The sequence below is a fragment of the Nipponia nippon genome, unplaced genomic scaffold (assembly GCF_047370975.1).
Source record: "Nipponia nippon isolate SJK-2023a ecotype South Korea unplaced genomic scaffold, ASM4737097v1 scaffold_16, whole genome shotgun sequence".
In the NCBI taxonomy this organism is placed as follows: domain Eukaryota; kingdom Metazoa; phylum Chordata; class Aves; order Pelecaniformes; family Threskiornithidae; genus Nipponia; species Nipponia nippon.
In genome coordinates, this window is record NW_028262332.1 from 3,565,422 (window position 1) to 3,590,916 (window position 25,495).

Here is a 25,495-nt window from a genome sequence, read left to right on the forward strand (position 1 = left end):
CCAGCCTTTCTAAGCAATTAAGGTGAGTGGTAGACAACATACTCCAGTTTTTAGGTAAACAATGATTTTAAGTGTAGGATATGTGTGCAAGTCTCCAATAAGGCCTTATTTAAGAAGTACTATGTGCTGAGATTTGTATCGGAATATAGTCAGAAATTACAATCGTGGCCTTTCAGACCTCTAGGTGAGGTAACAAGGACCCATTGGTACTTGAACTCCCTAGGATTTTATAAGGAGGCAGATGTCTTTTTGAACAAACTGTAAAAGACTCTCCAGAGGTGATGGAGACAAGAAGCCATGTAAACCCTGATTGCCTTGTTCCACATAGTGTGCCTTATTCTGAACGCAGCCTGTCCTTTGCTGCTAATGTTCACAGACTAGCATGTTTGACACTGCAAAACTGTGGCCGGCTCAAAAGTGTGCTTTGACAGGAGAAGAGTACAGGGAAGAATGACAGAGATTAACTCTGTAGGGTTGGGCAAGTCATTTAGGCTCAGTGTCAGTTTTATCTCAAACTGAAGTATGGTTAAATACTGTTCTGGATAACTGCTTTACTCAAGATCTGAGTCCCTATAGATTCCCATGTGTAAAGTCAGTCACCCCTTGCATGAGGAAGTACTTTGGGTGCAATGACCGCATAAAAGCGCTATGGACGGAAAGAAAGAGCACCATATTGCTGTGGAAGCAAGTGACTTCATAGCACAAGAGTGTTCTTCCTGAAATACTTTCTGCCTCATGTGTTGGGTCTCCCATAAACCCAAATGTACAAGCCGAACATCTCTTGCTCTGTCTTACCAAAGGCTTAGAAATACAGGGGTTGGGATGGCAAGAACAATCTAAACTTACATGCTTCCATCTTTGGGCATCCCTGTGTATTAGGAATGTGGTTCATCCTCATGCTCTGAAAAATAAGCCCTTCTCTTTCCAGAGAACTGCAAATTTTGTAGTTATTTTGGTAGCTTTTTTCTGGTGTATTTGAATGTATTCCGTATTGTGCAAGCTATATAATTTCTTCTGTTTCCGGACTATGCCTCTGCTAACTTTAGTTTTTAGATTTCTAGGTAGGGGAAAAAGGAAATCATGGGGGAAGTCATCTCTAAAAAGGGAAGATAACGCTCTTTCACATCTGGAGCAGTGTTTCTCAGTGAGGTCAAACAATTTTAGGCTACCTGATTCCCAGCATGCGGCATTCTAGGTTTCAAACATTAGAGGTACAGTATATCCCAAGTAACTGCTGATCATGTACCACAGGGTGTGTAAACACATCACCGCATGGGTGGAAATATTTGGCTAAGGAACACTTATTTGCAATCATTAAATATGTGCAATAAAAGCTCACCCTGTGCTAAGCAGCAACTTCTGTACGTCTTTGTCTACAGGAAGTTATCAAAAGGCTGAGGAAAATAAATCTCATTTCAGGCTTTCATCTGAAATGAGATTTATAAATATATGTCTAACATATTTGAAAAAAGTCTGAAGACCTTATGCGTACCAGTTGGGTTCTGTGATCATTTCTGGGAAGATGCTGTCAACAGAAATGCATACATGCTTGCTTACTCATAACCACCATGATCTGTGGACTGTTCTGCTGCTCGGACAAACAAGAGCAGGAATGACCAGCTGGGTCACCACAGAGCTCTGAGAGCATCTTGAATTAACAATCAAAACATTCTCTGCCTTAACTTCACGACTGCGTGCATCATTGATGTCTCCTGAACAGGCGGTAATCGCTATGAGAGCTGGATCTGTTCTGAAATGGTGGTATTGAGCTAGGTCCTTGGGATAGGACTTTCTGTCATCCTGCCTGTTATGGAGTCTGTTACACAGGACAAAAACAAAGACATGAAACTTTTGTCATTATGCTTAAAGTATTTACTTCCAATGAAAGCAACTTCACAAACTGCAGGACTGGAAGATCAGGTCATACGTAATTTAAGTCCTTGTTTCTGTTCTTTGTTTTTCCTGATGTTTTTGCCCATCCGGCTTGCCTATTACAATGACCCACTCTTATGCATCTTTCTATGAAGTGAAATTCCTGAGTGTAATGCACAGGGGAGAAGTGATTCATGGAAACTAGTACAGGGAGTTAGGAGCTGCTGGTATTTCCTAGTGGGAATTGCCCTGAGGAGGGGGGGAAAAAATGAAGACACTGAACTTGTAGCTGCCACAGACTGAATTGGGCATTACTAAATATTCATGCATCTCTGGTCAGCACTTTTGCTCTTAGAAAACTGAATAGAGCAATTCCTTGATTTAGTCAAGAAAAAATGGCAGCACAGCCTGCCTCTCCAAACTCTGAAAGCTTTGCTTGTATGAGTTTTGCAAGGAATGCATGCACGTGTGAGTGAGAAATAGGGAGAAATGTGTTGGCAGTTCTTCATTTCTTATCATTAAGAATTGTATATTCAATGAACAGCATCTAACCTTTCTTCTGACTTTGCCTCAGTCTTCACGGTGCTGGGTTTCTTAAGTGAAATACTTATTAGCTGGAAAGTTGCTAATTGTGCTCCTTCAGAACTCTTCAGAAATGTTGTCATGGTCCAGGAAATGTAACCTCTTTCAAATTCTCCTTGTGTTCTACTTTGTCCTTGTCTGCTCTTCCTTCAAGCTTGCACTGCTCTGTCTTTTTGATTTAGATGTGATGTTAACTATCTCGTTTAGTCTGACCTGGCACTTTTGTGATGGGAAGCAAATACTAGAAGTCACATGTATCTACTGAATCCAGTTTTCATCTGTCTTTTGTGTGGAAGTCCATGATGTTTGTACACCATCATATCTCAGACTATATTACAAGATGCCCCTTTACACATCTCTCACAAACAGCTTATGTGGTGCTGTGACCAAATTCGGTTATGGTGCAAATGGGTGCAGCTCTGTGAAACCATATGGAGCTAGGCTAGGCTGCGTTTGCCCTGTGAAGCTTGCTGCTCATCGCACTTCATCAGTGATACAGAAGAAAAAAGAATGCTCTTTGCATTCAGACTGGAACAACTAGCTGCAATCCTTTCCCTCCCAAGGAAACAAATCTTCCCTTTGAGGCAAACTGCTTATGCTAAGCAGAGGTCTTCAGCAAATCCTCTGCTACATGACTGTGTGCATACGCTTCAACTTATGCACCCTGTACATGCAGAAGGTCTCTTGTGGTTCTCACTAGGCAGCAGCTGCATTGTCTGTTTTCCTTCCTTTTCTGTTCTCAGCATCACCAGTTCCTGTGACACTTGTTCTTCTGCCACCCACCTTCCGTTTGGATACAGAATTTGTCTCACTGGAAAAAGGGAACATTGGATGACTGAGCTCATCCTGGTTTAGGGCTCCGATTCAGCTGCCTGCTCCAATCTACCTGTGCAGCCTGCAGATCAGACTCTTGTTGCTTGCCCCTTACTTTCTGTGTCTTAGGAGCAGAAGGGCATGAGTGGGGGAAGGAATTTGTTTACTAATGAATCCCCAAGCTCTGCTCTTAAAGGATAAGAGGATGGGGGTGATAAAATGGTGTTGCCCAGGTGATGCAAGCTTGGATTAGCTTATGGTGGTTATTTCCTGCTTGCTTCAAGCCATCTACCTACTACTTCTACTGCCCTTTAACCTAAACCCTAGACTTCCAAAGCTTGACAAAATCCCTGAAGCTTTACTGCATACAGCATTCTTTCAGTATACAAAATATTCTTGGCATATGCTAAAAATATACTCTGAGTACTAAAATTATACAGCTCTTTCCAGAGAATCTTCCTAATTTCTGTAGATTTAGTACATGTCAAGAAGCAATTTAAAGGTCATCTCATTTCCTTATGTTTGTTTAAAAAGAAGTGCTGAAGGCTAACATTTTGGCAAATGCTTGCTATGAGTTGTATGCTTTGTACTTGTTTTTTTTAGATAATGGTGGGTTTCATCTTACGGAAGCAATCAAAATGGAGCTTGATTTGAGAAATAAGGGGTATCACAAATCTTGTGCATATAGGTAAATATAACTCCTGAAAAGGCAACATGTATTTTGTCAAAGTCTTGAACTAATTGGAAAATAAAATCTTTATCAGTTTTTGTCTCCTTGCCTTTTTTAAGCATACAGATTCTAAAATATCTTTCTAATGGCTGGAATGACTGTTGTATGACATCTGGCTGCACAGGTGTGGTAGCAAAAGAGTTGATTCCTGATGGAAAGAAATGTGCATCTAAGTCATATGAGGGCATTACTGAAGTACAGACTTTTGCCCTGAACTCCTTTTTACCCCCTGCGTTTCTGATGCACAGATGTTCCATCCATCTGAGCAGCTTAGGTGAGAAGGGAGGATCTGCCTTTGTTATTTTGAATAGCAAGAGGAATAATCGGGGAATTTATGAATTTATCATAAACCCTTTGCAAGTGGAGGTGGTGTTGCATAGAAGGGAAAGAGAAAGGCTTCCATTCAACAGAGAAGTTTGCTGCAAACTTCACTGAGCTAAACCTGGCAGTGGAACAAGAGCATAGGCAGGAGGCTGGCTGCAATGATAAGGCATTTTTGAATGCATGACTTTGGTGTATTTCAGTGGTACTAAGCCAAATTCTACTTTCATAGTGGATCTGGAGTATAACTCCATTTGTCTTAATGGAGATGTATTCCAGATTTACAGTGGTGGTAGAGAGATGAGGGGAAAAAAGATTATGCATAGAATGGGTGGGTGGTGGAAAAAAACTTTTTTTTCCTTCTCCTACCACAGTTTTCAATAAGAAATCATGTAGACAGCAGCTTCTAGTCTGCCAATGCAAATTGAGACAAATTAGAGGGTAGATTAACTAATTATTATAATGTCATGGTAGCAATGCTACAGTTCAGGTTGCAGAAGGCATTCCATTATCAGCTCTATTCTTCACAGTTACATTTTAATTGGTAATATATTTGTATATAAATTAAGGCAAGAAAGCCTCTAGCCTTTTGTTTTATAGTCATTAAGGAAATGCTTCAGTGGGTTTTGGACGAGAAGGAAAGAGGGACCCTTTACAATGATCGGAACAGACGGTAATGCCCCACAAGGGGAACATTTGTAAGAATGGAAATTCCTTTTTAGACCTCACAGTGGAATACGAGTTAGATACACATCTGATAAACAGGCTATTTTAAATCTCTGTTTGGGGATATGGGAAAGTGAAATGTGCAGCTGGCAAGCTAAATCTCATCATGCTTCACTTCTTAGAAATAGGCAGTCGCCAAACAAAAGACCTTATTACAGTTATTCTAGTAATAACTAATATACATACCTGTATGTATATGTGTATTTCCCTTCAGAGTACAGCTGCAGGAAGAAGCTGTGCAAAAAGATAGTTTGCGTTTGCAGTTTTTTTGGAGGTGACTGAAGTTCTCCATATCTTTAAAAACTTTGTATGCTTTAGGTATAAACTGAGTTTCAACTCATAATGAAAACTCCTCTGTAAATAAATAATCTGCTTTTAATGTTCTATTTGAGAGGTGCTATGACCTTAAAGATAGAAAATTTTTTTATTTGAAATGTAGGAAATCTGTGCTATAGTTCTGATACTGACCTGTTCATGTGCTAGGTCTTCTTACCTGTGTTCCCTTCCCAGGCTTTTATAAATGAAATTATTAAGGCAAGTAGGATCTTTAGAACCTCACCTGTCTCATTATGGGGATGCAGCTTATGTAATACATATAATGAAATGGTTATCTTGGAACCATTAGGTTTTTCTGGAAGGTGGGTTAAATGACTGCAGTGTGGGGAAAACCCGGGTGGAACATGACATTTCCCTTCCAACTGGAGCCTGAGTGTTTTGTTTTACTTTTCTGAGAGGCTTTGGAGCAGCCTTTTGTATACCCTGCCCATCTACTTGAGGAGGCCTGAGTGGCTTGGGCTGTCTTAATGACACACCTCTGGAGCATCCATTTGGTGACTTACCTTGGGGCAAGAGCACTGGGGGCTTGCTGAATGGGAATCAGATTATAGGAGCTGAAACCTTCACATTTTTCAATGGTTCCTTCTCTCCCTGTCCATCACACGTATTTTCAAGGTGTTTGGGACCTGGCCAACCTACCTATCAGGTAGGGCATGGGAGGTGGGAATTGTCTTGGTAGCTCAGTGGGTAGAGAACTGAGGACCCAGGTGGGCAAATGGCCTTGAGGCTGCATTCAAAATGGACACATTCTTGCAGAGTGTCTTGATAAATCATTGCTTTTCCTCAAGAGAATAACAAAGACTGTTAGCTCCATACATACTGCACTTGCACTTAAAGTAAAAGCACCAAGACCCTTTCCTGCTCCTGGGAGCTTTACATTTACTTCAGTAGGAAGGACTGTTAATTTAAGTATGCAATTGATACATATCATCCGAATCAAAACATCTTGCAAGAATGTGATTAAATGAAATTCCTCAAGTACGTTCCTGCCATCTGGAACGACTTTTCTGTATTTTGTTGTCTCATTGACTTTTGAAAATTCAACTGAAAATGTATTTTTCCACTTTTTTTTTTCCTTTGGTAATGCTTAGTTTTCATCTCCACTGTACTTCTATAAAAACCTGCAAATCATTTTGGAATAAGCATTAAGGGGAAGGAGCTCTTCAAAGTCAGAACACAATCCTGTAGGGTGCTGGAGGCTTCCAGTGCACTGAGATCCCAACCCACCCCACCCCTGCCTCTGGGGGACCTGGCACCTCTCTGATTTTAGCCTAGAAGTCACATCCAACAAATTATCCTCAGAGTAGATGGGGTAGGATGTGTGGCTGATGTGATGCCCACAGCCTGGCCAGATGATGCCACTTCAGCCTTAGAGGAGGCAGACTTACTTTGTCAGGTAATGCAGTCCCCAAAGAAGCAGGAGATGAAGTAGCCCCTGTTGGGATCCAAGTTGCCCACCCCTAGCGTTGGACCATCCTGTTAGGAACAGCAGCTTTCCTGAATCTACTTCTGTGGAAACTGGGGTCAAAATGCTCTGTGTAGGCATTCAGAACATAAAATACACATGAACTCCTAAATGCACGGTCAACTTCAGCCTTGTTAAGACTTGCTGCAAACAAGCTATGCATGACATCAAGGTTTAGCTAAGCAGAGATGAAATGCCAAAGCAGGATTTGGGGGGTAAAGGCATAGATCACCATGCTCATTGCCTTTCAGTGACCTATTTAAGGATAAAAATATGGAGAAAGCGTTACACACAGATTGCTGTGCATGTGTTTCAGGAAAAAAAAACCCAAACAACAATAACAAAAAATACTGCAGATGTGCTGAGTATAGACCGAATTAGCTGAAACTAGCTTCTTTTCAGATACCCAGCCTGAGATTTTCAAATTTACCTGGATTGTTTGGTGCTCACTTCATTTCTTTAATGGCATATTATTATCTGAATTCCTTGAAAATCTGTAATTTCCATTGTCTCAAGTTTGATGTTTCTTTTTACTAAGTTTTGCTTTGGATTATTTTCAGTAAAAAAAACAGAGCCCTCCCATCCCAAAACTTGCTTTGCCTTGGATGCTGGGTGGATGCGTTCTGGAAATAACAAATTGAGAGACCCAGCAATCAGTTATTTAGCAGATTGAAAATATTGAGGGATTCTGTCCTGTAACATAAGTAGCTATTAATGTACTTTTTTGTGACTCACTATTTCTGATGTGAGTAATTTACAAAAATAGTAATGAGGGAAAACTAAATAAGGAAAAGTACAAGAATTGAAAAGCAGGAATCCAAAAGTTAAGTTCAGCTAGAACTGTTTGCAATTTGCAATGTCTATGGGTTTAGGCAACTTAAACATTTAAACCACAAAGTGAGGAAAGACTGCTTTGAGAGTATTTTGGCTCAAACTTTGAACCTAATGTAGCCCAATCAACTCTTGTTTGAATTTTAGTCTTGGCCTAAATCTGATCCTACTGGAGACAGTAGCAGCATCCCCATTGCTATATGCCTGTCCACATAAAACTGGGCCAGTGCTTGCAAGGTCCTGCTGATGGTATTGATACAGAAAAATGTTTATTATTGTGTGGTAGAGGGAGAAGAGACTTCAATATCTGCAATAACTCCATTTAATTTTTGGCACTTACTTCACTGATGCTGGGTGACAGTTGCCTTGGCGTCCTACTATAGACAAGGGGCACACAGATAGGTATATGTATCCCGACACTATGGAAGGTCCTTTTGGAAGATGTTTTGCCCCCACACTGGCAAATAAAGGGGTCTGAGGTGCTACATGACTTCATGTGGTACCTTAGGTAAGATGAGTGCAGACCTGTCCCAAGGTGGTCAGAAACTGCAGAGTGGTCTGCAGCTCATCACCATCCTAGATGGGCAATAGAGAAGGGGTTTCTACCAGGAACTAGGTACTGTTGCCTGGTGAGGAGACATCTTTGATTGCTCCTCAGTCTCTTGACTCCTGAAATTGATACATATAAGGCAAAAATTTTTGGAAAGTTTTGGCCCACTCTCCTGCTGCTGACCCCGGTGGGAGTAGGGTGAGTACTTCTGACATTCCCACTCTCAAAGTTCAAGCAACTTCCTTTCTTTTCCCTTGAGCTCTCACCATGGTTCTGTTATGAAGAAAATGATGAGAAAATGTTCCTGCATCTGACTTGTTAATGGTGGTAGTGCTGGAGCCGTGCTGTCATGTTGTCAGGTCCCAGCTTGCATTTGCAAACTTATCTACTAGGAAAACTACTTGTCCTATAAATAGAGATGGCCAAGAATGGTTTGATTAAAAGTTTGTTTACTGCTTGAAGTCTTCTGTTTGTGGAAAGCATTAAGCCAGTTGGAGTAGTAAGTTTTCCTGAAATACTCATCAGGAAGTTTCCTCAGGTTCAGGGCAGCTCTGTGACAGAGTTGTTGGCTTGGGAAGATGGATAAGGTGCAATTGCTTTTCTGATTAAAGCAGATTGAAGTCTCTGTTCTTAACCATGTCAGTCACTCTCTTGCCTCCCCCTAAATCTCTTGCAGAACTGTTTCCCTTGTACTGCACCAGTGATGTGGAATGAAGCTAAATTTCAAAATGCTGGAGGGTTTAGTGGGGCAGAATTGTTCTCTAGCCAGTCCTCCCACTATGCAAGTAGACTGAAGTCTGGGAGACAATAAATCTAGAAAGCACAATGGCCCCCTTCTCTGCCCTCCCCTCGAGGTCCTTACTGAAGAACAGCATGGAGTAGGAAAACACTGTGGAACATAAGATACCTATTTAAAGACTTTAAAAAACCAAGGTACTTATTTATGTTCCTAAATTTGGATTTAGGTGGCCAATGTTAAGCACTAATCTTCGAAAACGCTGGCCTCGGTAGACAAGCTGTAGGTTGTTTTTTGGTTGTGGTGTGGGGTTTTTTTTGTTTGGCTTTTTTTTTTTTTTTTTCAGCTGCAGACAGGTTAAGTGGAATTCTGTTTACCTGCCTGGCAGCCTTGCAGAAATAGGATGGGAAAGCCACAAAAGGAAAGAAAGATTCTGTCATTTGGAGAGTGACATCATTTGCAAGTCAATGAATGATCTCTCATTTAGGAACTTGCATAAATGGCTGTTAATAGTTGTTTGGCAGAAACAGCCAAATAGGGTCTGGATTAATGTGGTCATTGTTCTAGATTTATTATTCCCTTTTTTAAAGAATGCTCTTACATATTCAAATGGATCAAAGGCAATACTTCTAGTGTGAAGTGCAGCATACTGACTTTGGGGTCACATGTCAGGCACTGAAATTGCCATCCTGTATTGTGGTTTTCTTTATTAAAAAGAGAGTTTTAATCTGAATGGAAGGAGTTCTTTTGAACCTTTAACCATTCTTAGACCTTCTAATTATTTATTTCTGAAAAACTTACATACATTTTTACCTGGACCAAACTGTACTCCTTTATCAAAGTTTCCTGAAAACTTGGAGAAGTTCTCGTCCAGAACTGGGTCTCAGCTTTGTGGGTTCATCCCTCTGCCAGATAATGTTAGCATTTATAATCAGCACAAGTAGCTAGAATTTCCCTGTCAGTTCCTATTATAAGATCCTGATTTTAGTTGATTATAACTTTGCCAGGCTTGTACTGTGGGGTTGACGTTTTCCATATTTGAATTTTTTTTGCAAGTTGCAGTTAATATGGCTCATCTGTGCCTCAGTGCAAGGGAGGGAGCTGGAAAATATGCTGTTTTGGTCATGTGCTCCTTTTCAACCTAGCAATTTTAGAACTAGAAATTTTCCTGGTATAAGGAATTAGTTCAGATGTCAGCTTTCTCATTTTGTGTGGCACTGGTATTTCACCAAGAGCTGGAAGTTGGGGCTCATAGCATATATGTAGCTTGTTTACAGGCTTATCTACCATAATTGCTAAGGGGTACACACAAGGGGGCCAAATTCTGTTACTATGGATATTGCAGTTCTGGAACATGAAACTTTTATAGTTCTTGACTAAAGAGCTTTAGCCTTCTTTATTTGCACTTCTCATTTGAGCTCTGGATTCTAGAAGTTTGGGTAGGAATCTTATCTCTTGAAAATTGGATGTAAAATAGGAAAGCTGGAGTTTTCGTGTTGGTGTTAGTAAAGTAATAAAGGGTTTATAGCCATGATCAGGCTTTTGCTTAAAAAAAGTGCATGCATTTAAATCCTATTTTGTTTTTGCATAGTTTTTGTCTTGGCTATGTGTTTTGGTGTTAGTTGAATCCACTTTACATCTCTGGTAAAAACTTCACAGTAGCACCCTGCTTAGGACAATTCTGAAATGGATTTGAACTGTATTGTGTTTACTTCTGTTTGTAGGTTATATTGCTGAATGCAAACACTTGTGAAAATGCAAAGAAGCAATGGAAGTAAGAAGGAAGTGAACTTAATTGAACTTTCAGGAAAGAACTTAAAACCCCTTTAACTTATTTAAAATGTGTGTTGACTGCCCAGGTCTGTTCTTGTGCAGTTTGGATAAATGTTCCTCTCCTTAATCACAGCAGAGATCAGCCGCTACTTCTTTGTATGTAAACTGTGTGCACAAGGGCTTACACTGAGGGTGAACTTGGGGGAATGATGTTCCTGGTCATAAAGCAATTAAACTAATATGTTCTGGAAGCGGATAGAAGGGAAAAGGGATGTCCTTTGGCTGGCAGTTACCATTCCAGCTCTGTACATTATATGAAATGCTGGCTTTGCACCATACAGCTTTTCTCCTCCACTGTCATTCCTCTACAGCGCTCTTTAAAAGCTGAGAATAATTTATCTTAGCATATGTAAGTTTATTTTTTATATAATTACATGTACCATCACGTTAACTTTGTGAAAAGGTTGTGCCTATTGTCCTTAGAAAACCAAAGTGATTATCATTGGTTTGTTTTGTTACACAATTGTTTAAATTATAATAAGTTACCATCATTGTTTCTTGAGTCCAGCTGTGTTTATGGATTAAGATCTACTGAGTCAAATATTTACAGTGTTCCAAAAATTATGAGAACATGTAGTGCTGGGGGTTTTCCATATGCTGCTTTATTTGACTGAGTGCTCCATCACAACTGGAAAAGAAGTCTTGATCCGGAATAGTTTTGTAAAAGGCTGTCAGATATGTCTTATATCTGTCTGGGCCAGTGCTGTCTGTCGCTCTGTGGTGTTAGTATTTAGAGGCAATTCCAGGTTTCCAAAACATACCAGTGCTCTGGTGGTGATGGGTGTTGAATCCTTTGGAAAATTTGAGCCAGTTGGGGGTACTGACTGAGCCCTTGAAGTCTGGCTAAAGTCAGTGATAATTGCATCAAATTCTACCCCCAGGCCACTCCAGTTTTAAATACCTTCTTGATGTTGGTTAGCTGCTTCTGCAAGGAGTGTATGTGCAGAGATGTCCGTTTAAGATCTGGACTGGGTCAGCTCCCAGGAAATCTGTGGACCTCTTCAAATGCAACTCTTAGGCAGCCTTTGACAAAGAGACACAAATCTGCTCTGAATTTGTGTTGTTCTTATGGGCCAGATCTTTTTGATGTGAGGAACTGGTGTTATTCACAGAAGAGCTGTATTTCTTGCAGGGAAAGAACAAGGCCCTGTGGCTTAAACCCCTATGCTGCAGTTCAGGAGCATGGCTCTGTGCAGGGAAACACTCAGTTCATTGAAGTCTGTCGGATTTGAGCATGTGCCTCTAAGCCTATGTTTAATGCTATGTTTGTTTTCAAATACTTCCTCATGCAGGGTCTGAGTCTGCTGCTACTGAAGCTATAAGCCAATATCAAATGGCAAGGGGATTAGGAGGAAACTTTCCCTCTTGACTAGCTGTGCTGTAACTGCCTGCTGCAGAGCTGTTGTATTTTTCCTTTGTAGCACCGAGTACCAGCTACTGTTGACAGCAGGGTATTAAATTTGTTGGGCCACTAGTCAGTCACCATGGCAATTCCTATGCTTCTAAGAGGGGACAGAAAGGGACGTGAGAGGTTGTTGTACTTTGCTGTGCTTTGCTGTAAATAGAGTAGGGTGAGTTTATCGGAAGAGCTGAATCATCAGATCTTGTCCTATGTGCCTCAAATACACCCTGTCAGGGCTGCTGGCTATCACCCTCTGCTGTGGCTGTTCAGACTTTGGCTGTGGGATCCTGCTACTTGTGTTGAGCACAACAGACCTCATGTTAGTTTTGGTGCCTGCTTTGTATTGGCAACAATAAGTTAGCCATCATTCTGCTGTCATTGGTCAAGCACAAGCTATTTAAGAGCAAAAACATTGTGGAAAGCAGGTGAGATGCATGCCTAGCTTACCAAGACACTGCCCCAACATCAGCATGGAGACTCTGATGGGATTAGAGTCTTGTAGACCCTTTCATGGGTTGTTTTTCTTGGTCCTAGTTCCACATCAGTTTTTAAACTGGGTATGAGTGACCAGGGTGGTCACTTCTGTACAGCCTTCGTGTGTACTAGGTCTCTTGAACTAGGTCATAAAAGCATGTGCTCTTACCTTCAGGTCTGAAACTACAAATATCTTCATTACTGTGGTAAATGGACATTATTGCCGCATGTGTAATTTAGTCTCAAGTGTTTTGCCAGAAACCAATCCTTTCTGACCCATTTGTGTGACAGCACCTCAGTCATGAGCAAACCCATAGAAGCAAAATGTTCTCACTGTGTCGGTAGGCAGACTGTTCTATGCACGGCCTGGCAGTCTCAGCAGATCAGCCCCTGGATTGTGCCCTGTTTGCAGAGCCTTGTGTCTTTCCCAGCACTGTGTTCCTTTTATTTTCAATGTGTGATTACCTATGAGTCTGTCACTGGATCCCATGATGAGTGGTGTCCTCCGTTCCACACGTCCAGGCTCACTGTGGGTATAGACAGAGTCAGCACTCAGAGTGATGCTTCAGTTGCACAAAACATTCATGCAAGATGTTAAGTCTGATTAAAACTAGGTTTATTGCAGCTTTTTTACCTGTTTAAAAAGACTGTTTAAGAAGACCAAGTCCATTCTTATTTCTAGCATTGAAATAGGACATTGTCCATTTCTTCATTCCAGGCACATAAGCATGTGCTTAAAGTTAAGGAAGAGTTAAGGCTTGTCCTGAAAGAAGGCCTTGTGGTATTTTGTTTCATTAATAACACTGTAAACCCTGTTTTTTGTGGGTCTGAGTTGTTTTTGTTTTTTTTTTTTTTAAATTCTTATCTCTATTGCACGTATTGGAATAAAAGTTATTCCCTTCTGCACAGGAAGTATCGCTAACGGAGCTATAGATGCTTTATTTTCCTCCGTACCATGCTGAGAACCCACCTTGCTGTGTCTGACTAATTATAGAGTGAAATACAATCCTCTGTCTGTCTCTCCTTATTGTTAATCACTCTGAGTTTGGATAAAAATATTAACCCAAAGTATGAAGTAGTGTAAGTATGAAAGCAGTATGAAGACAAAGTAAGAAAGCCATCTGTTCCCTCCTTTTCTTCCTTTGGCATATGGAAGCAGGTTCTACCGCTGAAGTCCACCTATTCTTCCCGAGATGTTTGTTTTGTTTCATTTGTATTTAATTTTTTTAATGACAAGTATTTGTGTGTCTGTGTAGGTGTGAATATCAATGCAATGATACAATGGGAGATGGTTGATAAAGCTGATGTACTGAACAGCTGTGGTCTACCTGGAGTTTTAAAAAAAAGCTTGAAATGTCCAAAATGTATTTACCACCTCTGGGGCTTCTTTTCTTTTCCAGTGAGTTTTTGAAACTGCAAGATTAAACTGAGTAAAAATAATAGCATCAACTCCTTTTAAGGTTCTTCAATACTGTCAGTAGTGGTATCTTGTGTTCAGAGGCTAATAAATTTGCTGAAGTGGTAGTCATTTGGGTAAGTGCTATACGCTAACTGCAGACTGCAATTTTCTGGAATCTTGAGACAGCTTATCTGTTTGGCATATGGATGGAGATGAATGTTTTGCCCATATTTGAAAATATATTTTTAACTTCAGGGGGTTGGAGTACTTGAAATAAGTAGAAGGTCCTGGAGATGGGTCATGAGCTCCATTGGGTAGATGTACGAACATGTGCGGCTTCGGCCTTGTCAATACAGGTCTGAAACCAAACACAACCCTATAAAGAGGCGTCAGTGGAGGCTACTTCAAGTGATGGGCATGATTTTCTGTCTTTGTGCCAGTGCCCTGTCTGAGTGGGTAGTAGGCCTTTTTCAGCAGTGTAGGTACATGCTGCTATTTGTGAGCTCTTGCTTGCTAAAATGATTTCCAGCAGAAGCGGCTGTGATGAAATGAGAGGAACAGAGGTTGAAGAATGTGGAATAAATAAATGGTGGGGGAAAGTGGAGTGCTGAAGGAGGGGGAGAGGAATACGTGAGCATTGCTAGCCCTGAGCCTGATCCTGGTGACAGCCAATGTGGTCATGCAAGAGAAGCGTTTCACAGGGGCTACACAGGGCTGAAGGTGCAAACGGTCTGGTGTTCGTTAACATCATGCTTGCCTTCAATCCATCCTATAATGTCTTTTTTTTTTTTTTTTTGCATATGGTATTAAATAGAAAGACTGTTCTTGTGAAATCTATTCTTTCATCTGGGGGATTACAGAGATAAATATCAGCTTAACACTCCAGTAATTATCTAGCTTACTTTTATTTTGCTGATTAGAGCTACGAAACTTCTGAAAGTTTGCATCAAATTTGACTTGTTCATTAAATACCTGTTGTAACTATGGCACAAGTCTGAAGGTGACAGATACAGCAGTTCAGTTATTCTTGCATGAAACTTGTTTGGCTTACCTGGATGATATCAAAGTGTATGTATGTATTAAGAATATGGATATTTTTAACCCTGATGAATATGTGAGAAACTAGCAGTTTTAAAAAACACTATTTATTTTGGAAGATTCACTTAAACCTGAACACTAATGAGCATTGTCATGCCAACTGTGCAGACAAGATAAGAGAGAAAATAACCTATAAATATCAGTGATAATTCATTAAAACTCCTGTTTTTATCAAGTTGTAGTGGCTGAATGTTTGACCAGCAGTGACTGTGAACATAAGACAGAAATAGCATTCATAGAAATCTTAGATGATAACACATCACTAGCTTCATTGTATATTTTCCGTTTCATGGTGACTACAGAGGACCAGAGTCCACAAAACAGTCTGTGCTCATACAAAAGGCACCCCTGTATAGCAAATGAACAAAATGTTCTTGGATCAAACTCCAGCTTTTTTTTTTTTTTTTTTTTTTTTTTTTTAGGCCAGAAAGTTATTTGAATGCTCCCACAGCTTTCCTCTTCACCTCTTGTACTGTTACATCCTCTGACATCATACTGTGCTTCCAAGGAGAAGTTTATGGTGTCACGAAAAGGGCCTCAGAAGTTCAAGACGCTGTGACACCGAGAGAAAGTGTCTGTATGTTTTCAAACATTATGGAAATTGTAAGCGTGCTTTCCAAAACTGTCAGAAATATATACTTTGAAAAGATGAATGCCTGTGTGGGATTAACTCCTCATGTTACACATGTACTCTGGAGTGCGTTGTTTTCTCCCACTGGTCTCCGGAGCCCAGTATCTCAAATGGAATCTGACACACCACACCAGATGCTAAATGAGGCCTTTCCAAATTGAGGTGTGTGTTTTTCTGTGCTGAATGTAATCTTTCCAGACCTAGTTTGTGTGAGTCTGATGGGAGTTGTCCTGCTGTTTTGGAACAATTCACCTGGCTCAGCCACAGCCCATCTTTGTATTTGTTGGTGTTAACAAATGCATGTGGATGGGTCCCTCCTCCCCCCGCCTCCGAATCACCCCCAGTTGAAATGTCTTGTTGGTGTAGTTGGTTGTAGCTAGCTAGTGTACATATGGAGCGTATTTCTAGGAAATGTTATGCAAACCAGTTCCAAAAAAGAGAGAAGCATAGGAAAATGATGTTAATGCTATCCCTAAAGCAGATAAAATCCATTTCATATGTTATTCCTCTTCTTTTTAAGAAAGGAGAAGCAAATAATTATAGCAGCTGTTTGTGCTATAACAAACTGGCGCTGTGTATTCATAGCTAACACTAAACAGCTGATCTGTTGCAGATCCCAAGACTCTTCATAATAAGATCTTGAAAGACGGGGTTTACCTGGATATGAAACCAGAAATGCTCCACTAACATTGGCACTCACTAACTCAGAATACAAATGGCAAGTCAAAATAAGCATAACCAGCTATGACAGGTATCTGGCTTGGGCAGGAGATGTCCCATACCTCATCTAGAAGGAGGAGGGCAATGAGATTGCCTAAGCTCATGTGGTTTAAAGTACTGATGTGGTAGATGGAACAAAGTTGTCAAGCCCCCTCTTCATGTTTGGCATAAATGTTTTGAGAAGCAAGTGTCCTCTAGCTCCCTTGTTGAGGTTGTCCAGAATTTCTTGGTTGAGAAAGGAGAAGGATGGATGAATGGAATTTTTTCTTTTCAATGTTTTTAGGCTAGTGATTAGGGTTCTCATCAAGCTGAGTAGAGACCTGTACTCCAGTCTCTGCCCCCCAGGAACTCCTAAATACATAAAAGTTCACTAATCTTTGAGTACAATACAGTGCCTCTGCCATGTTCAGTGTGGCACTGTATGAATCTGTCTTTTGATGATGTTGATCTGTCTGTTATGCTGTCTTCTAGATAAAGTGCTGTTAACACATCATCTTTTAAAGCATGAGACTTTAACATGGCAGTGACAGGTAATATATACTTGTTTCCCTGAAAAAAAAATTCTTTTCCGTTAGCAATGACTTGCTGATTGCCTATTTATTTTCACAGATCTTCTCATGTCAAAATATTTTGATAAAAGTCTGGCCCGTATTAAATAATCAAGAAAATAATTACTACTTCCAATTTCATTTAATTTTCAACTGTCAAATAATCTAACAAGCTTATTTTTAGATCTCAGGAATACATCTTGTAAGGTGCTGCAGTGAGTGAGCAAAGATGGCTTGTATGCAGCAGAGGTTGGGGAATGGAGGGAAGCAGCTGATTTCAAAGCCCGGCATACGTTAGGATTGAAAGGGAGAGTATGGGGAAGGAAGGAATACTTTGTGTGCAATCTTGACCCAGCAACATTGGGTTAATGATCACAAGGTGGCAGTCAAATTGGTTAATTAGAGAATAAATGCCTGCTGTTTACATCTGTCTCATTAAGTCTGAAGAATAAAGCTGTAAAGGAGAGGTACTGAACAGAGCTGGTTAGCCGGGTGCTGGCTGGGGGGTGGTTCGGGTACTGGTCTACTGGAATTGTTTCTTGAGCTGGTCTACTGGAATTGTGACTTCTATGGTTATTGTGTGTCTTGTCATATACTCCAGAAGTTGTATACGGGGTCAAGCACTGAGCTGTAAAGAATGTTTATTCTTAATTTGTTATGCTGGTCTGAAACATTACTGTAAAACCTCTTCATTTTAACATGCATCAGGAATTTCCTGTATTTATCCCATTAATGTTGAACACATTGAAGTTGCAGAGAAAAGGTATGCAGAGAGGAAGGGAGTTAAGGTAGGGCGGGAGAGTGAAATTGCAGGTTAAGGGGTTGATTTTTAAAGGAGGATGTGGGCTATTTGAACAAGTGTTTTGGGGCTGTCCCCAAACATCTGCCAAGTTTGAAATTCCTCTTTGAACACCACCATGGCATTTCTGGGACTGGCGGAAGAGTTTGTGTTAAATAGCCAGTATGAGATTTACAGGAACCAGGCCTGAGTGGATGGGACTTGAGAAACCAAAGTGCTTGGGATGCCTCTTTTGCTTATTTGTTTTGGTTTTGTGGTTTGGTTTTTTTGGAAGGCAAGAGTGAGTGAAAGGATAGTGAATCTGCCCAAATAGGTAACTCCCTGTTGCCCTGCCAGGTACAGAGGGGGACGGAAAGGTGAAGAAGGTATGAGATGTTGCAGGTGGAGCAGGGCAGGTCAAGATAAAAGCTTGGGGAACAACTGTTACATTTCTCCAGCAATTCTTCCATGCATGGGATGCATGGGTTAGGATTCAGGCAACTATTAGATATGCAAAAGTAAAAGTCTGGAAAGGTGTCATGGTACAGGAGACTCCAAACTGGCATTGCTAATAGTGAACTGAGGAAAACCAGTCCTGCTGCCCGTTAACAGGCAGCTGTAATGTGAGACTATTCTCTTCAGGCTGTTTCTTGTGATCCTTTTTCTTCCAAAGGCTGAGCCTTAACTGTATTTGGAGGCCTGTATGGGCAGAATGATATTCTGCTTTATAAGAAAGATGATCAGTCAGGGCACTTTCCAGAGCATACCAAGGCTATTAGCAACCTAGTCTAAGTGACAGTCTTTCTCCATTAACTTTGAATCAGGTTGTTGCATCCTACAGCTGAAACTTCTAGCCCTCTTGCAAGGATTTTGGACACTTAGTCCCCTATGGAAAATTAAAATGAGATTAGAAAAGCTCAGCCTGCCATTCTAAGTGGATTGAATCAGAAGTAGGAACAGGCTTGGGGTTTTGTTAACAATCAATTGAAACTTAATACTGCAATCACTTTCAGCATCCACAGGGAGGGAAGGCAATATCTCTGGAAAAAGACAGTATTGTGTATCACAGAACTGAATATTCTGCATGGAATATTTATTGGAAAATGATTTACATTCCCTTAATTTTCCCCTACAAATGTCTGCCCTTTTCTGGCTGGAATTGTCTTCATAACCACATCCCTGTTTCTAAAGCTGCTAATAGAACTGATTTAAGTTGTTCATATAAAAAGCTTTTCATGGAGAAAAGAATTGTTCTTAAAGTGCATCTGACTAAAATATGCCAAGGTTATTAGCACTTCACATTTTGCAAATGAATTCATGTCTTATTTAAAATTTTAATTGAACATACATGGCTTGCTTTTTTAATAACTTTCCTGAAAAGATTATTCTTTTCCCAATAAAAACCAGACTGTGCTCACTAAAGAAAAATCTAAGGAGAATTTGAGCTAAATTACCCTTTCCCTCAAAAAAGATGTTTGCAGAAATAAAATAGAAAAATAGGTCTCTTTGGACCATTGCAAAATGCAAATATCTCTTAATGGGCAGGTTTTGCTTGGCTGTTAACTAGTTGTAGCTGTTCTTGCTTCATTTGGTTTGCATAACCATGGCCTAATTCAAACCTATTTTTTCCTAATGTACCCCTTTGTTACTACTTCTGTGCTAATATTTTGGCATTTACCTATTTCCTTGATAGCTTCATATCTCCTTGCTACTTGGCCTGCTCATGCAATGTGAACGGCAGTGACATTTGTGCCTGGGCTGGTGTCCATCCCTGCTGTCCTCCTCACCTCTGTCATGAAGGCGTTTGTCCCTGTAAGGACAAAGGATGTGGGGAACAGTGGATGAAGTGTCTGCTCTGTGCCCCAAAGGGGTGGTGGAGGGGCACAAGAGGCCTGGGGAAGAGGGGCAGGCAGTGGGGTTGTGTGCTGGACCCTTGGGCAGCAAGATGGGCATGGTGGACACTGTGACCAGGAATGATGGGCCTGGACTATCTAGCTTGCAACCTACCTGAAAAAGCTCTTGCTTTTGTCTCCACCAGCACTGTGGGGGCTGAGTACACCCTTGTGTTAACTCCTCTAGCACAGGAGTGTTTAAGTCTGTCTTCACAGGTGATGACTAGAGAATCCAGCCTCTATTAAAAAAACAGAAAGATTAAAGCAGGGAAAGTCCAAAGAACTTTGATGGCAAGCATAAATACTCATTTTCCAACAAATAGTTGTTCTGGATTTAATTCTTGCCATACATAAACAAGGGCTCCACCAATTGTACTTTGATATCAGAATTAGTTTGATTTGAAATCAACCAGAACACTTGCATCCTGACAATAGATCACTTTTATGTTGCATGTGGTTCCATTAAGAAAGATTTGATGTCACCGTCAGGGTAAAATTGCTGATTTCAATCTTGTCTGGTTTCCCTCTTTGCACTTTGGCAAGTAGAGAAATATTTTGCTTTTCTGTGTAGTTTTCCATTGAATAACTAGGGCATCTCAGTAGTCTCTCAAAAAAAAAAAAAAAAAAAAAGCTGGCAGCTGCCATCTTAATGTTCTCAAAAAAGTAAAGCATCTCAAAGATTCTTTTTTTTTCTCTGCTGACTTGCAGCTGCTGTGTTCCTTTATTAAGGTGGGAGTCTATGGGATCCAGCCTTTAATTAAATAAATTTTGAAAAGGCTGTTGCATGGGTGCTGGACGCTTTACCAAGATGCTCGAGGCATTTTCTTTCCGGGTTTTAACTCCAGCTCTTTGTACCTGTAAAAATATTGATAACCCAATACTACAGCAAAGGGTAGACTTTCTGTCCCGAGGCCCAGGTTTGACTGAAAAATGAGCAGGATGGGTAAAAGCAGAGCAGCGGGGAGCAGCTGGAGAAGGGTGTTGTCATGACATTGAAATGTGGTCCTAGTTCAGCGTCATTCTTTACCAGTACCAGAAACTGCATGTTAAGCAGTTCCTCCTTCCTGTGACATTGTATGACGATGTCCATTTTCACACTGATTTCTTTTTTCTTCCTCAAATTTAAAAAGGGATATAATGAATGTAAGATCCTAGTTTGTATGGCATTTATGACTTATTGTTAGGATGTTGGCCCATCTATTCTGAATAACCAAAGCTACAGTTCCTGCCCCATGCAAAAAATTAACCATGCATCCCAGGTGGGATCTAACCACGTTTTCCCCTGACTCACAGGCATAAGAGAATCTCTGGAAGAGTTTGAGAGAGGTAATGTCATGGGAGGCAATGTCCCAAGTGAAATATTCTGGTGTTGACAATATTTTTGTTAAAATTCTTCAGACAAATCTATGTGGAATATAATTGGTTTGGGATTTCCATTTAAAACACAAAACTAAATTGAACTCTGAATTTCCGGTCATCTCCTAGGGATTGATACTTTTTGACTCAGGCTTAGTGCTTATGTGTCCTGTTATTATCGGTGATACTTTAAAACTTTATAGCCAAGTACCATACTCCCTGTGATATTTAAATATATAACATATTTGGAGTTCTTTGCTTTTACTTCTAATCTTTCAGCAACCTTATACTTTCTGACTTCTCTTTCAAACCAAGGACAGGCTTTTTTCTTCATCAGGGAATTCTGTTTTCAATCAGAAGGTGTCAGCAGCTCAGACGTCAGGGATACTGTCAAGTAGTGCTAGATTATTGATAATTTTGCAAGAATGACCACACCAAACCACTGTAAATGTTTGCAGATACTCTGAGTCCGTGGTAAGGGTAGGAATAAGTGCTAACATGCCATGAGATACATATGTGAGGATTTTTTTTTTTTTACTTAAAAAGTAAAGAAAACTAGAAGTCACATGACAAGGCAGTTCTCTAAACTTCTCTTTTGTTTCTTAAAGCCAAGTGTAATGTCGTAAGGTCTGGATCTGATAGAGAACCCAAATGTTTGTAAATACTGTGGAAGAGTTTCTTGGAGCTGGATACCTGGCAGAAGCCTGTTTCCTTTCAAGTAGTTCAGGCAAGTGTTCAGATGCTGGAGCACTCATCCGTGTTGCACAGAACCTTCTTTGCAACTGGTTTTTGGAAAATATTGCATTATTTCTCAGTGCAGGAGCTCAAGACCTATTTTACACCTGTTCCTCTAATACACCTGTGCTTCCAGGATCCTCATCAAATAGGCATAATTTATACTGACAGAAACTACTTTTGCTGATATTAGTTGATAACTACTCAGTGAGTGAAAAGTGCGGATAAACGTGCTTTTAAATGGCTGCATTGGAAAAGCTTTTACTGGCACACATTACAAAAGCTGACCCTGTTCCTCACTTTAATTGACATCAATGGGCCAGACTGGCAAGTTTCTTGTGTAGATTTAGGATCTGTGCTGGAGTCGAATATCTTCTAGGCTTTCACCAGGGCTCCAGCTCTTAACAATTTGGTGGGGTTTTTTTGGAAAGCCAGAATTTAGGCACAGTACATGTGTGGCATAGTGTCGTAACCCCCTTGCTCGTGCCAAGCAGGCTGGCTTCAGCTCCACACCTCCCTGGCAGTAGCTTTGGCACGCTTGAATTTAGCTTTTGGAAAATGTGCTGGGGAGTGGAAGAAAAGGAGTTTGGCGTTTACAGGGCCTTGAAAACAAAACGTTCTTTTTCACAGGAGGATTTGAGGATTGGTTTGGGGGAGGGAAGCAAGGAGCTTGTTGAGAGGTAAAGGGAATATCTCATTAATGATTTACTAATGAGCTGTAAAAGTTCTGACTCTTTATAACTTCTGAGGATGGAAAATGTTTCTTGGAATGCTGCAGCCCCACAAAGGCTGGGGCAGATCCTGGCTGCCTCTGTGTAGGGTCTTTGATACATTCTGCCTTACCTCTTTACTCTAGTCCCTTAGGCCTTAGAAAAGATTAATCACAGTGTGGTGGGAAGCACATGGAAATAGCAGAGAGATGAGAAATGAGAGCGAGAGCGAGGAGGAAAAAAGCCCCAACATGAAACACTGTTTTCTTTCTGGTAGGGCTTGGGCAGGAATAAATTGCCAATGATCTCACTTTCGAGCAATGTCAGTTTATTTGTACTGACTCTGAACTGACCATTTAGCAGGGGCTTCTCGCTCTGAGGCCCAACGGGCTTCCCGGCTCCGGCTTACAAGGGAAGAGCCTTGTAATGGCACATCAAAAGAAGCGTGGCCAGCAGGTCGAGGGAGGTGATTCTCCCCCTCTGCTCTCATGAGACCCTGCTTGGAGTGCTTCATTCAGCTCTGGGGCCCCCAGCATAGGGAGGACATGGACCTGCTAGAGTGAGACCAGAGGAGGGCCATGAAGATGATCAGTGGGCTGGATTGTTCAGCCTGGAGAAGAGAAGGCTCTGGGGAGACCTTATAGCAGCCTCCCAGTACCTGAAGGGGGCCTACAAGAAAGCTGGAGAGGGACTTTACAAGGGCACATAGCGAGAGGACAAGGGGTAATGGCTATAAACTGAAAGAGGGTAGATTTAGATTAGATATAAGGAAGAAATTCTTCACTATGAGGGTGGTGAGACGCTGGAACAGCTTGCTCAGAGAAGCTGTGGATGCCCCCTCCCTGGAAGTGTTCAAGGCCAGGCTGGATGGGGCTTTGAGCAACCTGGTCTGGTGGAAGGTGTCTCTGCCCATGGCAGGGGGGTTGGAACCAGATGATCTTTAAGGTCCCTTCCAACCCAAACCGTTCTGTGATTCTATTATTTTACAGTGCAACAGCCACCAGGGATTTGGTTTGGGGAAGTTCAGCCAGAGCCTAATGCAGTCGATGTAAAGGACACTGGCTTCAGCCTGTTAGTTCTGTCCCTATCAAATTGACTCAGACTTAAAGGTAATGCTGTACATATCCAGTGCATAGGTGGGCACAACGTCCACTGTTGTGGCTTATATGGAAGAAATGAGACAGATCAGAGCCTAACAAAACAGAGATAATTAACTGAAACTTGACAACTCTGAAATAAAAGTCCCTGGAGTGTTAAACAGCAAGGACTTGGAAAGAGTCCAAGAAGGGCCAGGGTATGGTATAGATTTGCCTTTCCTGCAGTTATAATGCTTTCCTCTGTGTTATGTCTCTAGCTTGGAAGAATTTGAGTGTTTTCCTGCAGCCAATTTTTGTGGTCTTTATTTCTCCAGTGGTAGCTAAGGATAGCGTTGGAGTTAAGGCATGGATCTTGAAATTGGTGTACCAGGGTTGAAATCCTGGTTCTGCCAGTGACTTGTGTGGCCATCAGTAAGTCACTTTATTCCCTCTGGGCTTCAATTTTCCACTTGTGAAATGTGGTTAACAGAGCTTTTCTTCTGTTCGTTGTCAGTATAGTCTACAACTCTTTGGAATGGAGCCACTCATGACCAAGTGCATGTGAAGTACCTTGCAGAACAAGGCTGTTGCTTTGTTCAGACCTGGTGGTGTTTTTCGATGAAATATTAACACAAGTGAAAACCCCTGCTGGGGTTAGCTGTGAAATCTCTGTGGCTTCCAGCTTGCGAGCAACCTTTGTTGAGTAAGCACAGCACAGAGAGAGGCTGTGACCTCCGTAAAGCCCTGTGTGCACCTTTCCTTGCAATGACTCTTGCCTGGGAACAGCTCTAACACCGTAAATCCTCCTGCACAAGCCAGCACTCCCACGTCCTTGTACAGTAAGGGAGACCAGAGACCGTATGAAGGTGCTGCACATTCACAACCTCATCTTGCTAAGTGGAGTTGGAAGGTACCCAAGCATCTATCTAAGCAGTGTTAACACTTTGTGTTTTCTTGGTTTTAAAGCTCAAGTGTTTAGTTAATGTCTGCACAGGTGGCTAAATACAATGGCTCCCTCTGCCAAGTTACGAATATGAAGTTTACTGGAAAGAAGAAAAAAAATCATAAAATCAAAGTTTATTGATAGTTTTTGCAGGTTGTAAGTGTAAGGAAATGAGACCACTCGTGCAGATGGGCATAATGTATGCCTAGTGTGACACCTAAAACTGCCACTCAGTAATTATAGGCCTTGAGACTCAAAGTAGTGGGCAAAAGTCCCCTTTAACATTGCAGTTTGACACACAGTTTATATTTTGCAAACTAAGTATGTTCAGTCAGTGTGACTATATTTTGCAAACATTGCTGCAGAAAAGCTATTTAACAGCAAAGCATATATATTTTAAACTAAGCCCAAATATCTTTTTGAAAAAGAGCTGCCATGCAGGGGGCGTGAGATTAGTGGAAGACGATTCTGCATTCAGTTCATAACAGCCTGAGAAGCGGCACTCCAGGTAACAATGCAAGCTGCAAGGCACCAAAGCTAAAGTACTCCCAGTTTTGTGGTTCTGTCATTTCGATGATTCTGGGAAGAGCTAAATGATAAACACAAATCTGAATATTCTTTGTGCAACAGGCAAATTTTCATCTATTTCTGGATGCAAGGATGCAAATATAGTTTCCTATGACTGACCTGTCAGGTAACATATGCATCATCTTTTCCTATTACCGATCATTCTAGGGAAGAGCTTCCTCCCTAGGAAAGAAGGACCTAAAAACTTGTAGGTAGTAGAGTCCTGCCCTGTGTTCAGGGAAACACTGTTGACGGGCTCTTTTCAGGAACTGAGCAAGCTCTGCAAGCTAACAGGCTGTTGCAGATCCCCCTTGTGCAGGTGGCAGGAGAGAGGGCAGCCAGCATGTGCCAGGCAGCCATGTTCATCTTCA

At 41.1% G+C, this 25,495-nt stretch overlaps 1 long non-coding RNA gene across 1 annotated transcript in view; it reads left to right on the forward strand.

Annotated features, from left to right (window-relative positions):
* The window catches only part of LOC148056216 (uncharacterized), a 38,790-nt gene extending 23,089 nt beyond the window's left edge, over positions 1 to 15,701 (forward strand). Inside the window, exon 4 of the long non-coding RNA XR_015703779.1 lies at positions 15,591 to 15,701. This is a non-coding gene — a long non-coding RNA (uncharacterized LOC148056216). The remainder of the gene's footprint in view (positions 1 to 15,590) is intronic.
* Positions 15,702 to 25,495: the final 9,794 nt, after the last annotated feature.